This window comes from Myxocyprinus asiaticus, chromosome 18 (assembly GCF_019703515.2).
Source record: "Myxocyprinus asiaticus isolate MX2 ecotype Aquarium Trade chromosome 18, UBuf_Myxa_2, whole genome shotgun sequence".
In the NCBI taxonomy this organism is placed as follows: domain Eukaryota; kingdom Metazoa; phylum Chordata; class Actinopteri; order Cypriniformes; family Catostomidae; genus Myxocyprinus; species Myxocyprinus asiaticus.
The window spans coordinates 22,292,427-22,308,845 of NC_059361.1; the positions used below are offsets into that span (position 1 = coordinate 22,292,427).

The following is a 16,419-nucleotide window of genomic DNA, read 5'->3' on the forward strand; positions in this document are numbered from 1 at the left end:
CAGCCATTCAATTTGTACTTCTAATAAATTTCAAAGAATTATTTTTTTTATACTGTGCTACAAGAATATTATAATGAATCCTTTTTTACATTAACGGGTATGGAATGCAGAAGTAAATTATTTCAGGGTAAACTTCTGTAATGGTGAAAGGGAGACCACAGCAACTATTATTTTTGCATTTCCATTTGCTCCAACAGCAAAACAAAAATTCACTATTACATTTTCATGACTTTCCAAAGGAGAGGGCGAAAAAATGAGAGAGAGGATTCAAGCAGTCAGAAGACAGAAAGATGCCAAATGTATTGTCATTAGCCAGTAGCTGTTTTAGAAACCCAATTGCAGCTGTGTGGACTATTTTTATTTATTTTTTTACTAATGCCAGGGTTATATAATACAAAGTATAATGTTATAAATTTACACTAAATATAAGAAAGTTTTCTTTAACAAATGTTGTCTCGTTATTTTTTTAATTTAATTTTATTATTTTATTTTTTATCTCCACTGAAGACATAAAAAAATCTGAACCAAAGAGCAAAAATTTGTAGGTGTGAAAAGAAAATGGCACTCCTTTGACTGAACCTGAACAAACGAGAAACTAAGTACTGAGTCTCTCCTACTGTAAACCAATTGGGAAGCATTTAAAGCTCTATCCATTAGGTTTCAAATGAACATCCAGAGAGTAAGTCTATCCAAGGTCTTATTGACTGAAGATAATAAATAGTCTTTAAATTGTCCCTGAAATTGTGTCCAACGGTGATTACAACCGGAGCCATGCTGTGCCTGTGTACAATAAAGAGAGAGAGGGAGTAAGAGATGTAGAGAGTAAAGGAGGGATACAAGTGAAAGGATACAGAGAGAAGAAGGGGGAGGGAGTTAGAGAAATGTGTGTGTGTACTTTCCTTTAATCATTGGGCTGCATGTTAAGAGCTGGATGGGGGTGACTGTGTATCTCAGTGTCCCTGGAAGCCCATGCGTATGGAGTGGTCTTTCACACATCTCAGTCTGCATTTCACGAGCTGTCACTCCTCTTTTGAAATTCATTGGGGTCTCTCCCTTTGACTCCTCTATGTCCAATAGAGCTGGAGACAAGCCTCCTTTCACAATGTCTCTATTTTGTTCTAGTGGGATTCCTCACAGAAATATTTTGCAAGGAACATGGAAAATGGTCCAGAACCAATGATTACAACTAACGGTTATTGCCCTATTGAAGTACAGATAACAAGTTATGGAGATCATTTGTGGCTGTGATTAGCTCTTCTTGAAAGGCTTTTAATTAAAAATCATATACTCAAAGCAATACTGTTGACTATAAAAAAATAAAAAAATAATAAAAAAATATAAAAAGGTAAACCAGAAACAAAGATTCTTTGGTCAGAACTATTGATAAGAAAGTGGTAGATTTATATTATGTTCAGAATGCAAACATGTCACAAATAAAGTGATATCTACAAGAGAGGCAAAATCAGAGAGAGAGAGAGAGAGAGAGAGAGAGAGAGAGAGACATGCTTTTTCAGTAAGAGAAACTGCTAAGGGCCTCTATGGGGGTAGATATTTGGCTCCTCACTGTAGGAGCTTTCTATGCATTGTTAATCTTTGTTTAATAAGGAATTTAAGACCAGAAGTGCAAACACACATAACATCCAGTCATCAGCGGGTAAGTAGGGGGATAATGCAGAGGATAAGCCAAGGTGAAGCCAAAACTACTTTGTAGTGTTATGCTGTGTGGATTGGTGAAGGTTTTCCTAGTAAGAGTTTTATTCAGCCTAATGCAAGTGAAGACTTATCAGTCAATAAAGGGGGAATTTGCTTTGTCGTAAAAAAACACAACTATCCCTAAAAACACATCTAAATAATACCAGTTTTAACATGCATGAATGGGTTGCTTACAGGTTACATTCAACTCTTAATCTTAAATCTTAAGGTTTTGGTAATGATAATAATAGACCTTTAGATCTACACATGGGTCAGTTCCAGAAATTTGGGGTGTGTCTACAACATTAATAAAGAGTATGGATTTACAAAGCAGTCAAAGACACGACATTAAGCTTTTATTTAGAAAGTTTCTATTTAATATCTCTTTTTCAATTATTTTCTAAATGTGGGTGAGAAAATATGTATTTTTCATGTTGTCATCATCTCTATGTCATTCAGAGAAGAAATTCTATAGTAAATCCTGTAAATAAAAAGGCTACATGATGCCACTTGTAAATAATATAAAATGGATACCCCAAGGATCTGGAGAGAGTTTAACAAAAGTGCCTTTCGCCTGAGCTCAGTGTGTGCAGTCATATTGTGTATGGGTGTGAAGCTCCACTTTCATCTTTGTGCTTACCCTCTTGGCCCAGTTTGCTCTTGGCAGTGCCAAAGAGGCTACCCATCCACTGCTGCTCTTATACTCTGTAGCTTGAAGAGGCAGCTGATATCGACCGGATTCTAGGGCTAGGATAGGCTGAGCTAGAGAGTGAAAAGAGTGAGCGGGGCCAGGACAGCGCCATGAGTCTCACCAGCTGCACCCTGTCTTTAAGGAGGGGATGGAGAGGCAGCTCATTGAGACCCTGGCAAACGCTAGATCGTAAACTTTCCCTTGCCTCTCCCTTTGATTGTCCTTGGACATCTGCCTGGCCCTCCCATCAGGAATGTGTGGCAGCTGTTTGCTGCAAGTGCCTTCACCGTGTGAACTCGGGCCTGCACACGGGCCCCGGCTTAATGAATTGAGCCAACTCTAACCAGGTCGCCTGGGACACCCGTCTGCATTGCATAACTCTGCTGTGGAGATGACAGGCAAATGCAGGGGGCTAGAGGCTGGGAAATGTATATTATGGAGGTTAACCATTTGCCCTCTCATTGTAATTGGCTTAAATTGGCTTGGAACTGGATTTACTTGGGGGTGTGTTTGCGTGCACAGAGGTGTGTCTATTTATGCTGGAGGACGGGCTTTCCATACTCCAAAGCGGTGCAAAAGTTCAGTCGTGAGTAAGTGTGTATGTGTATGTGCCCCCATATTTGGGCAAGCCTGCGTAAGGACAGCCCTTACTAACAGAATACAGTGCTAGCTGCTTTTGTTGATGATATGCTGTGCAACGTTGAAGCGATCTAACGAAACCCTTCACTACATACAAGTAAAGTGGCCCCACAAAGTATTTGGAGACTTTTGGACACTTAAACAAGACTTAAAATGTATGAATTGCATTGCATAATACTGTAAAAAGTAGTAACCTGCAGTAGTTACCTTTAAGGAATATCAGGGGTTCAAAAATTAAGATCAGTTGACAGCATTTGAGGCATAATGTCATAAAATTACCACAAAAAAATCATTTAGACATGTCCCTCGTTTTCTTTATAAAAAAGAAAAAATCGAGGTTACAGTAAGGAACATACAATGGAATGAAGGGTGCCAATTTTTTGGAGAGTTTAAATGAAGAAATTGAAGGTTTTCAATTTGTAAAAGCACTTACGTGATGTTAAAACTTGTGTATTATTTGAGCTGTAAAGTTGTTTAAATCATTGTTTTTGCAGCGGATTACTAAATTACAGGGTTTACGGCGTTATGTCATCATGGCAACACATTTTAAAAATTGTATATAAATTTACACAGAAAAGGTTAGTATTGTCAAATATGTATTATTTGAGCTGTAAAGGTGTTTAAATCACAATTTTTAAAGGGTTTGTTTACATTACATCATCATGTCAACAAAGTTTTAAAATTGGCTGTAACTTTACACAGAAAAGGTTAACACACATATTATGTCTTGTGGCTATACTTTTAAAAGAGTGAGTATTTTAACGTTTACAGATTGGTCTCATTCACTCATCCCACATTTTTGCTTTGTTTTAAAGAAAAGGAGGGGCAAGTCAAAATAAATGTTTGTGGAAATCAATATTATGCCACAAATACTGGTAATTGAGCTTAACTTGTATTGAATCCAGAATATTCCTTTAAAGTTTACAGATAAGCCCCATTCACTTTTATGGTAAGTGTCTCAGATTTTTGCTTTTTTATAGAAATGGAAGGAAAAGCCTATTATTATTATTATTATTAACATAATTTTAATCTCTGTTCTGAGCCATTTTGTCTATTACATTTAAACAAATAGTGTCAAGGTGTTATTTGGAGTAAATCTGTGTATGTATGAACTCAAGTTCACACAGGTGTCTAGAAGAGTTTGACAGCCAGAAAGTATCCAAATACTTTTGTTATAATTTTAAAGGGGTCATGACATACTCTTTTTATATAATAGTGTTATCTTCCTTGAGGTCCACTTAGAATATTAGTAAAGTTTTTTGTTTGTTTTTTACCAAACAGTCATAATTTAGTCATACATAATAATTTTCCACCCTGTCTCTGGCCCTCTGTCCAAAACGCTCGGTTTTAAGATGTCTGGCCCTTTAAGACTTCAATGTAAATGCCCACTGTTGTGATTGGCTTACATCATGCAGCTCTTACAATTCAGCCATATTTGAAATTCAATCTAAAGAAAATGAACAAACTCCACACAACATTATAAAACTACATTTCAGGGTTAACACATAACTTAAACCAAACACATTCCATCTGAATGTATCAAACTCTTAAACTATCATATAGTCATGACATATGAAATACTCGTGAATGAAATTGGTTACTGTTTTTTCGTCCAATAGTCCAATTTTAACTGTCCCTTCTTTCAATAACAGTTCCTTTACAAAGCCTGAATCATATTGTGACTGTTTCACAAGCAATACATGCTGAAATCTTCTGAATACTCAAATGTAATCCAATCCACTGTGATTTTGGGTGCTTCAACCGGCTTCAGCACAGATATGCTGGTCTTCACATCACACATTTTCCTGGTTTGTTTACACACAGGACTGCATTTGTTTCTCCCAGTCAGTAGCAGCAGCAGAATGAGATGCGTTTTTAAAAGTTGTGCTTGTACTGCTCTTAAAACTTGGCGCACATGAATCTCCCATGACAGGCCCATCTCTCTCCTCTTCACCTGTGTGACTGACTGAGTATCAGTGGGCGGGTCCAAGGGTGCAATGACTAAAAATAGGCATCGATGTCTTGCTGAAGAGGCAGTCATATGCAGATGTATTTGGCCCTTGTGACTTCACAAGTTCCACAAATTAAAGCTTTGTTAAAATAAATACTCTTTTTCTATTGAGGAAGTTTTCAGTTCTGAAACTTATAGAATGTTTTTATAGTACAATGACCTCTTATACTGCATGTCAGAAGATCAAGGAAAATTTGATTCCGCATGTCATGACCCCTTTAAAGAGCTGTTTTGAACATCTATTGTTTGTTTGAAATTTTTTTTAAAGTGTTTTTTTTTTTTTTTTTTTTTTTTAATGTATTCTTGTGCTATCTTTCATTTAAATAAATAGCACTTGGTTTAATATTATGTTATGTAATGCAACGGCATTCGTAAATTTTTTAGTGTGGCTAAAATATCTAAATAATTTTTGGTGCCACTGTAAGTGTTGGGTATCATGGATAAGTCTAAGAGTAAAGTAGCAACAGAGGGTGAAAGAGAGACTGATTATTCGGTGGAGAGCCAGGTGGAGGAACACACTCTTTGAGAGCAAGCAGGGAATCTGTTAATTTGCCACACCTTATCTGCTCTCACTAAGACAAGCATGCAAGCACTGAAGAGGCAGCAGGAATACAAAGATTAATCATGGAGCAGGCAGACACTGCAACTAATGCTTCACTGCAGGAGAGGTGCAGCTTCTGCTCTGTACAGCGTACTGTATCAAGAATGGATTAATCCACAACACAATACCTTAACAAGCACACACAGCTTTTTGCTTAATTGTATGGCAGGTGTTCCAATCAGAATAATGTGCACCTGTGAACAGAAAATTAAGGATTACTTTAATAATTGATTTGTTTGATATTAGAATCGTCATTAGATCAGCATTAAGATTATTAGTGCTAGAACAGTCCATGGGAGTTCTGATCAAGTATTTGTGAATTTATCTGATTGCATTCGTGACTAGACATCTGTTGTTTTTTTGAAGCTACACACACCCAGATACACACCCACCATGCAAAAAAAAAAAAAAACACTTGATGGTGGCCAGCATATGTTTACGACAACACATCGCAGGATGAAATTACAAAGGTGTGGATGGTAAGCGGATGGGAATTCCCTGATGCAGTATGGAATGCTTTGATATCTCTCTGTCTTCTCACTTGAAAGCATGAAAAAGGTTTAGATCCCAGTTCCAATTCATCTAAGGTTTAGTCTAAAGTCGACTTAGGGATTACAGATAATGTGGGGAGTCCTTGTTCTAAACAAGCAGGCCAACAAGTCAAAGGTGCTGACAGAGGATGTGAGGAATCTGGCTGTTTATTTGAGAATCAGGATTAAATGAAAGGTGCTATTTTGTCAGAGCCCTGGCTTAACACACATGTTCTGACATGTTGAGCCTTGGTACTCACGAGTGTAATGTGAGTTTGAGTCTGGCTTGTGTCTTTTCCTTTTTTTGTTAACAAAAGGCCAAAAAAAAAGCAAAGTGCTGTTTTCAATCGTTCACAATATGTGAGAACAAAACTGATCTTCGCAAACTGCCCCAAGTATTGGTGGTGAACATTCAGTATATGGTGTTGAGTGGTGCAGATAAAAGCAGTAATGCATTTTATGGTTGGCAATTTTTTTTTTTTTTTTTAAATGACTTGTTTGTATCAACAATGCAGATTAATTCTTCAAGCTACAGTACTTCTTAAAGGGAAAGTTCACCCAAAAAAACTAAATTCTCTCATCATTTACTTACCCTCATGCCATCCCAGATGTGTATGACTTTTTTTCTTCTTCTAATCACAAATTAAGGTTTTTAGATCTTAGCTCTAGGTCCATACAGTGCAAGTGAATGGTGACCGAAAATCTGAAGGTCAAAAAAGCAACTTAAAAGTAATCCATAAAACTCCAGTGGTTAAATCCATATATTCAAAAGTGATAAGATAAGTGTGGGTAAGAGACAGATCAATATGTAAGTCCTTTTTTACTATGAATTTCTACTTTCACTTTCATATCTGAAAGTCACATGTGATGCCAGTTTAGTTTCACTTTCAGATCTGAAAGTGAAAGTGGAGTTTTATATAAAAAAAAGGACTTAAATATTTTCTTAATCACACCTATCATATCACTTTATAAGATATGGATTTAACTACTGGAGTCTTATGGATTACATTTATGCTGCTTTTATCTACTTTTTGGACCATCTGATTTTGGGCCACTATTCACTTGGATTGAAAGGACCAACAAAGCTTAGATATTCTTCTTAACATTTTCGTTTGTGTTCTGCTGAAGAGAAAGTCATACACATCTGGGATGGCATGAGGGTGAGTAAATGATGAGATAATTTTCATTTTTGGGTGAACTATCCTTTAACTTGTTATAGATTTGCAAAGAGTTTATATAGAGTTTTAACAGCGCAAAAGTCTTGTTTGTAAGTTTGTAGTTTATAGTTGTTTTGTTTTATTTGAGTTCTCTGTTTAGGTCTCTTATGAGGCAAGAGAAGCAACACTGTGCTCTCCTTAGGGCATGATGTGTTGTTTAAAACCTAATCAGAGACTAACTAGTCCACAGTTATTTGTTTCGGGGCCTTGACGCTTGAGAGTTCCCAGATGTTGTGGAAGGTAGGGAGTCGATTGTTTATACAGCAGTGAATCTTTTCCAAACACACACATTCTATCAGCCTGCACGGCTATCTATCAGGGGAGGCAGAAGTTACAGTTTTTCTGAAGTCAGGTAGACACAAAAGCCCTTCGGCAGCAAATTACTACTCCCACCCCACCTGCTGAAGCCAGCGTGCTGGCGATGCAGTGCTCAGACGTGAAACCTGCCTCCGATCGATCGGTTGTTGTTGCAGCTGGGCTCTGCTTGATGGTTTATTTAAGCGGCTCCACATGCTTGTGGAGGGGGGGGGAGCAGCTGAATACATAAAACAGGCTCTCAGAACCACTTTGTGGTCCGGGGGAAGAGTAAATGGAATAATAAAATCCAAATGGTTTCATCCTATTTTCTGGGCTCGTAAATCCGGGGAGTCACCATTTACCTTTATGATCCAGCGCATGCAGAGAGGATATGTGTGTATGTATTGTGGGGTGTGGGTGTGAGTGAGTCAGCGTGTATGTTTTGGGTGAATGCATGTGTGTGTGTTTTTTTTTTTTGGAAGGATTCACCAAGAAACCAGCTGAGCAACACATATGGCTACAGGATGGGACGTTAAGTGAAAGTGCAGTTTAAAATAATCCATACTATGTGATTTATCTGCAGGGGAATATTTTTGCAATACTAGTCTCAGTTTATGATTTGCCTTGCATTGTGTCTTAGGCTGCAAAGTTTGGAATAATGAATCCCATGGCTTAACTTTTAAGGGTCCCGTAAATACTAATAAGAACTTTATAACAGAAAAAAGGGCCTTTTTTTTTTTTTTTTGGTTTCTTTTCTCGGTTTCTTGATGGTAAAGTTTTTGGGGTGGAGTTTGGACAGTACAGGTGATGTTTTTTGAAAAATGACCAGCCCGTAACTGATGAATTGAGGTATACGCTTTTGGCAATGAAAAGGTATTCTGTCTTTTGAGAGTCAGTCTAGCATGGCTCTACAGGAATGGAAAATGCTTTTAAGCAACCAGAGTGCAGGGAATTGTGTTTAAGTAATATCAAATATTTGCAAAGTTTCACCTGCACGCTTAGCAAATTTGTGACTGTGATGAGTCCCCTCTGTCAAGTCTAAATGAATTACATGTTGCTTATGCTAAATTAAGTGGATTGTTATGTACTATACTGTTTGTACAAATTATTTTAATCGTTCCATTTAGTGTTGTATATTAATTGTTGGATACAGTCATATTATTCTTTTTTCTATTGTGTATAATGTTACACACATTTCGTTTTATGACATCAAAAAACAGCTCCACCAAATAATACACATAAAGTACATATACACTCACTGAGCACTTTACTAGGAATACCCGTACAACTACTTATTCATGCAATTATGTAATCAGTCAATAGTGTGGCAGCAGTGCAATTAATGAAATCAAGCAGATATAGGTCAGGAGCTTCAGTTAATGCTCACATCAACCATCAGAATGGGGAAAAAATGTGATCACAGTGATTTCGACCGTAGCATGATTGCCGGTGCCAGACGGGCTGGTTTGAGTATTTCTATAATTGCTGATCTCCTGGGATTTTCACATACAACAGTCTCTAGAGTTTACTCAGAATGGTGCCAAAAACAAAAACATCCAGTGAGCGGCAGTTCTGCGGACAAAAATGCTTTGTTGATGTGAGAGGTCAACGGAGAACGACCAGACTGGTTCGAGCTGACAGAAAGGCTACGGTAACTTTCATACTAAAAATGTTATGCTTTTATAATAAAAATAGTACTCTGTACAATTGTAGTGAGCAGAATAGCATCTCAGAATGCACAACTCATCAAACCTTGAGGGCTACAACAGCAGAAGAAGCTGTTTGGGCACCTTATTTGGACTATAGTGTTCCCAATAAAGTGCTCAGTGAGTGTAGTTCATTAGTACTTATTTATGTAAATATACAGTAACAAGTAACATGAATTCAGTAATTTGTGCCTTTACAGTATATAATGACAAAATGCGAACTATTTGCTTTTTGTAAGGGTCTTAGTAGAATGTCATCTTCAGCTTATGTCATTTAAATTATATTGTATAGGTTAATCCTAAAACCCATTTTATGAGGAGATAAATGTTTATGTGTAAGCTCTAAAAAGATCATTTCTGCTCTGGTTGGGAAAGATCTCTGCACTTCATACTGTATGTTGGGTAATCTGGTGGAGACCACATGTTTTTAGAGGCACTGTACATCCAGTCCACACACACACACACACACACACACACACACACACACACACACACACACACACACACACACATATTTCTGTTTGGGAGTGTCTGTGTGTAGTCATCCTGCCTGTGATGACTGTTGTGATCTGCAGAGGTCCAGAGCTGTCAGCGGAGTGCCAAGGTTGAGTCATGACTTTCCTCATGGAGGGGGTCACAGAGCAACAGCACAGTGCTCTGCCCATTTCCTTCCCATGGGGCCAAGGCAAAGATATGTCCCGGACTTCCACTGGGACTTTATACTGAGAGGAAACGACTCAAAGGAAACATTCCACAACTTTTACTTTGTCACAACACAGAATGGGCTTTTTTTTTTGGTTTTAGCAAACTAACAGATTGTCTTGTTTCTTTATGCAAGGTGTGCTTGCCAAAAGTATTATGGTTTGTTTATCTTGTTAATATGTCCCATTTGTTATCAGACAGCAATAAAATATGATTTTGGGAATTATATAACTTTATACTTTAAAATGTTTCATTTTAGCATCGGTGTGGAAGGGGAGACCGGGGCTATGTACAGATTTGAAAATATCAAACCATTGTTTTGGCTAGCAAATACTGCAATTAAAATAGTTTTATGCATTTCTAAAGTCTAACATCTAACAAATGTGCAATGTTCCCCAGTAAAAATGTGAAAAACAATCTGGCATTTATTAAAAATACCACAGTTGTTTTTTTTTTGTTTGTTTTTTTTGTTTTTTTGTTTGTTTTTTACAGTTCAACTTTACAGTTTAAATGTATCCTTATAGTATAGTTGATCCTTACCAAAATGTCTGTTTTATTGTGTTCACTCTTTTACCCAACAGCTATAAAAAAAAATAATAATAAAAAAAAAATAATAATAATTACTATGTATTGATTTTGGAATATTAGATCATTAGAATTCACAAATAATATGCTAATTTAAGAGGGCTTTGGACTAGGTGTTTCAAACCAACATAAAAAATCCCTGCTAGAGAAAATGCAATTTTTTTTTTTTTAATTGGACTTTTGACTCAAAACCTTATAGTAGTTACTGAGATATAGCCCTTGTGACAACTTCCCTGTAAAACCACTTGCATCAGTCTCCTCTATAGTAATTAGGATTCATGCTTTTACATTTTTTTAAATTATTATTATTTCATGATTTTCAGACACTTTGATCATTGTTTAAACAAATGAAATATTATGTATTCAGAAATATTTGCAAGATAATGTCATTCAAAGAAACAATACAGTATGTTGTTTGTAAATATGAGATGGATTCTTTAGAGCAGTCTGATCAAACTTACCCTGGAAAGCTTATTTAGTGTTTCTTAAAACCATCCCTACTAGAAAATATAGCACATATTTTACCTTTCAGGATAAGCACAAGCCAAAGTACATAAAAAATAATTTCTACAGTGGAAAATATAGCTTGGTCAAATGGAGTTTTATTTCTTTTGCTATTATTACAAATGAATATAGGCTTTCTTTCTTTCTTTTTTCTTTTCTTTTTTCCTCCTAAAGAATGTAATAGTACTTTTATATCATGGCCATACTGCACAGCAGAATCTAATTTAAGTTTACAGTCCATTTAATAAGAACACTGCAGAGCTTTGTCCACTAACTAGATGTTAAATATTGCTTTCATTTGAAATAAAACAATAATGGACATTAACTATAACCATTTCTAAAAGTGCAGGCTTTTTGATTGCTTTCTACCTTGCTAACAAACAGTTTCAGTTGACTTTTGTATCACTTTGAGCCAGCAGAGGTAAGCCTTGCAAAAGAGTCAGATGTTCTGATATTTGGGTTATTTCTGTAAAACCTTAAGAGACGGAGCCTGCTCCAGAAAACGCCGAGGGCTGAAATATATTATGAGAGAACTACTGTTTATGCAGACCTCAGGTTCACGGCAAAGAAACAGAAAATAGCAAATTCCCGTAAGAGCTAAACCTTCACCTATTTACAGAAATATTAGGCAGCAGGATGAAAACATGAAAATCAATGGAAAATAATATTTAATGTTCTGCCAATTTAACTGGGGTTATATTGTATCTATCTGTCTTGCATTTAGAGAAAGTCTTCCATTCATTACTAGCTATGCCATTAATTTTGTTGGTGTATTTGTGTGTGTTAATCTTTGTTTCTTTCTTTTTTCTTTCTTTCTTTACTTCCTAAAGGGATTTTAAAAAGTGTATATTCATATTCTGGCATCATTATTGATCATATTTTATATTTCAATCAAGTTAATAAATAATCCTATACATTGCTTTTTAAATGAGTACACATGATGGACAATAATGGTTTGTCCAATTTTTGGAGTTTCCTGTCAATAGAGAAGCAAAACACTTTAAGAGAAATAAATTCCGAAGCTGCCTATAAAAAAATAAATAAAGAAAAATTTAAAAATTTAAAAAAAATGCCCATAGCCCTGAGTTATAAAGTTATAAGCACTGATATCACATAGGGGATACAGCTCTCATGAAATGAGAATGCTATTTCACCTTGCAAATGGCTTCATAGAAAATGACCACTAAGTCTTGGTAGGTGTGGTGAACCATGCACTTCATTTTGGGGACCATGTCACACACAGTTTTTGATTTATTTTAAATAATAATAAATAAAAAACTTTTTAGTAATGATTCTTCTCCCCAAAATAGGCATAATTTCCAGCTGTGCTTACAATTACTGTTAGATTAATTGCAATAAAAGGGGTGTAAAGTAACGAATTACAAATACTCTCGTTACTGTAATTGAGTAGTTTTTCTCAGGAATTATACTTTATTGAGTAGTTTAAAAATAGTATACTTTTACTTGAGTACATTTTAAGCGCTGTAACGATACTTTTACTGCACCATTTTCCCTCGACTTGCTATTGCTACATGCTTTACATGTCGTAATTTACTCTTTTTTTTTTCGTCAACGGTGATTGGCTAAGGAGAATAACCAATCCCATCAAATCAAATTGCGCATTGAAAACTTGCATTAGACCTCGTGACACCTGCCGCTAATTTCTTTTAATCATGGAGGGGGAGGGAGGAAGTGTGGTGGTGGTGGATGCTTCAACAAGCAACAGTTCCAGTACAACAACTGAACATCCGTGGCTGCACCTGAAAGAGCTATTCGTGATGAAGATGAAGAAGAGCAGTTGTATGATTATGTCATTTCAGCTTTGTTTGCCTAAACCAGTCGAAATATCAACATTCAAGAATTCTACCTCTAATTTGAAAAAACATATCAAGGTAAGTTTCGGATTTCTGCTAACTAGGATATTTGTAAAGTATGTATGCATAACATAACCTGTCAATGACTGTACCTAGTTAGCGATTACATTATTGGGCTGCTGTGTGAGAAATATAGCCGCAGTGTTTACAACATTATGGAACTACAAGCTTTAGCTCGTTAGTTCTATCTAGTGCATTAAGTGAGGGTAATGTGTTCTCACTTTGCAATTTAACATGGTAGTCTGTGTATTGCAAATAATGTTTTATACAAAGCATCAGTTTTATATCTCTGTAATCATTGTGCATTCATGTTTATTTTTTTTTTATTTTTTTTATTGATGCAAGCAAATAGTTTTTATCATTGATGAGCAATGTGACATTTACTCAATTTTGAAATTTTTACAGAGAAAACATCTATCCAAAATTAATGCAGTACAATGAATGCATCTTGAAAAGAAAGAACGATTCGACGAGAGGTGCGATTCAGCTGTGAAACATTTGAAGATTAAAGACTACTCCATGTCATGCAGGCAGGTTGCTCAGGCCACAATTGGCAGGCTTGTAGTTGAGTTTGTCTACGAAAGTCTTCAACCATTTACCACTGTTGAACTCCAAACATTCAAAAATCTTATCCTTACAATGCAACTTAGCTGAACAGTTATGTCCAGACCAACTGTGAAGCTGAAAATCCAGGAAACAGCTGCAAAGCTCAAGGAAAACATGATTGCTGAGATGGCCAATTTCAACTATATAGGTACCACTACTGATTGTTGGACAGCATGACAACGGATTTACATTGGTCTACACTGGAAAGAAGGTCTGCCTCCATTGCCTTTAGACACTTGAAAGGTCAGCATACCTTTGATTTGCTCGCAGGGATCCTGGATGACATCCATTCTAAATACGGCATCACAGAAAAGATAGTGAGAATGACAACTGATAGCGGATCAAATTTTATCAAAGCATTTAAAGTGTATGGTGAACAGAGTCAGCAAGAGGAGATGAGTGCTGAGGCAGTGGCTGTGGAGAGTGATGAAGATGCAGAAGGAGTTGAGGTTCAGGACACCTGTTCTATTTTAAACGCAAACAGTGGGTTGGAGTATCACCTAACCAAAAATCAGCGTTGTGCATGTCACTTCCTTAATTTGGTGGCTACTGTGGCACATCCAAAGCAGAGATCAGCAGTGAGATATTTAAGAAGCTTTCCTTTACTACATTTGCAAAATGCCAGGCATAATACAATAAAACCAGCCGGTCTGCCATCAACGCTGAAATTGTGCAAGAACAATGTAAGCTGCAGTTCATACAGCCCAACCACACAAGATGGAATTTAGTGTACAGTGCTGCAGAGAGGATGACACGGATCTTAAAGGAGCAGGGAGAAGCATCCCTTCGAATGTATGTGCAGCATTCAAAATTAAAATGTAAGTCTGATTTTGTTCCACATTGTTCTAATTTGAATACTTAAAGTGGTTGGGTGTGTCAGTTGTTTGACTTATTAAAAGAAAACCTTCTTTTTTTATATAGGCTGTATCCTGCTGAAGTTGCTTTCCTCTCTGAATACTGCTGTGTGATGAAGCCTGTTGCCATGGCCTTGAACATCCTTCAATTCGAAACAAACACTCACATGGGGTGGCTGCTTCCCACCATCTACCTTCTTCATTCAAAGCTCAAAAAGATGCAGGCTTCAGTCAAGGTGTGTCTTCCCCTTATTCACGCTCTGCAGTAGGGTCTACAAAAGCGCTTTGGAGAGCTTATGGAAGATCCGGAACTCATCAGTGCTGCAATTCTTCTTCCCAAATTCAAAACGTCATGGACAGACAAGGTCCACATCATTAAAGCAGGTAACATTTTCCTAATGTTTTGTATATGACAGTAGAGTATTTGATGAAATAGATATGCCAAGTTCTGTTAAAAAGTGAGAACATGCATCATTTTTTTCAGGTTAGCAGTCATGGGACATTTCATTCATAATCCCACTTGTAACTGTTCTACTACTTCTGTGTGTGGGTTTGTGTGGAGTTAAGCTATCTGTTCAGTGTTTATTTACTTGCCTACTGTACCAGTCAGACTGTGCAACAATGTTAGAAAAGATAAGGGCTGTTAAGGGGTTGTAGTAAATACAGCAACACCTATGCAGCAAGTGAACAGCTTTATTTAACTTGTAAAATAACCATGACCACACTCATAGTTGATCTATACCACCCTAGTAAGCATATAATAGTTTGTCAATAACCATTATCCACAATTAATATTTTTATTTTGTGTATATGATAGGTACAGATTACATTCTGCATCATCTGATGCCATGAAGGACACACAACAAAAAGAATCACGGTGTGATGCCTCTGACGGGGATGACTTCTTCTCTTCCATTAAACAGTTTCATCCCCAACTGCATCTGAACTGGATGGATACTTGGCATGTGCCTCAGAAGAGATGGAACTGCTTCACTCATTCCCTTCAGTGAAAAAGCTAAGCCTCAGACTGAACACACCCTTGCCTGCCTCTGCGGCATGTGAGCGCTGTTTTAGTTGTGCTGAGAAGCTGTTTACACCTAATCAAGCCAGGCTGGACTGTTAAAATTTTGAGAATCAGCTCCTTGTGAAACTGAACAACAAATTCAAAATGTAGGCTCATTGTTGACCCCTACATTAAAATAGCTGCAAATCTGCATTAATGTTCATGTTCATGTTGAGAACATTGTCAGTTAATTTATATGTTGGTATATTTACTTCAGTGTGATTCTCCAATATGTGCTACAGACTCACCTTTTCAAGTTAAATTGTTAAGGTACAACACTGTGAAACCCTTTTCTCTTTATAGGATACAAGAACTTAACGTGTAAGAAAACTTTTATTAATGTCATGATAATCTATTGGTTGCTTTTTCAAATATTACATGCCTCTATTTTAAATGTTAGCAGTCAAAAATAAAAGTCTTATAAGGCGGAATAACATCCACAGAGCAATACTCACTACTCTTGAGTACTTTTAAAAGAGCTACTTTTTACATACTTTAAGTAGTATTTAGTACTTTAAGTACTTTTACTCTACTCACACTACATGTTTTGGGAAGTAACAGTACTCTTCCCACCCCTGTATATATATATATATATATATATATATATATATATATATATATATATATATATATATATATATATATATATATACAGTTGTGCTCAAAAGTTTGCATACCCTTGGAGAACTGATCATATATGTACCATTTTTAAAGAAAAAATGAGTGAGCAGGCAAAACACATTTCTTTTATTTCTTATGGATTCATATTCAACTGTAGGTTATAACAGAATGGCACAATCATAAAACAAAACATGGCAAAAAAAAAAAAATGAAATGACCCCTATTC

The 16,419-nt window shown here is 36.4% G+C and overlaps 1 long non-coding RNA gene across 1 annotated transcript; it reads left to right on the forward strand.

Moving 5' to 3' along the window:
- Positions 1 to 11,235: 11,235 nt before the first annotated feature.
- Positions 11,236 to 16,005, forward strand: LOC127456116 (uncharacterized). Its single transcript, XR_007899795.1, has 3 exons — positions 11,236 to 14,473; positions 14,577 to 14,893; positions 15,327 to 16,005. It is a non-coding gene; the product is annotated as an uncharacterized LOC127456116 (long non-coding RNA).
- Positions 16,006 to 16,419: the final 414 nt, after the last annotated feature.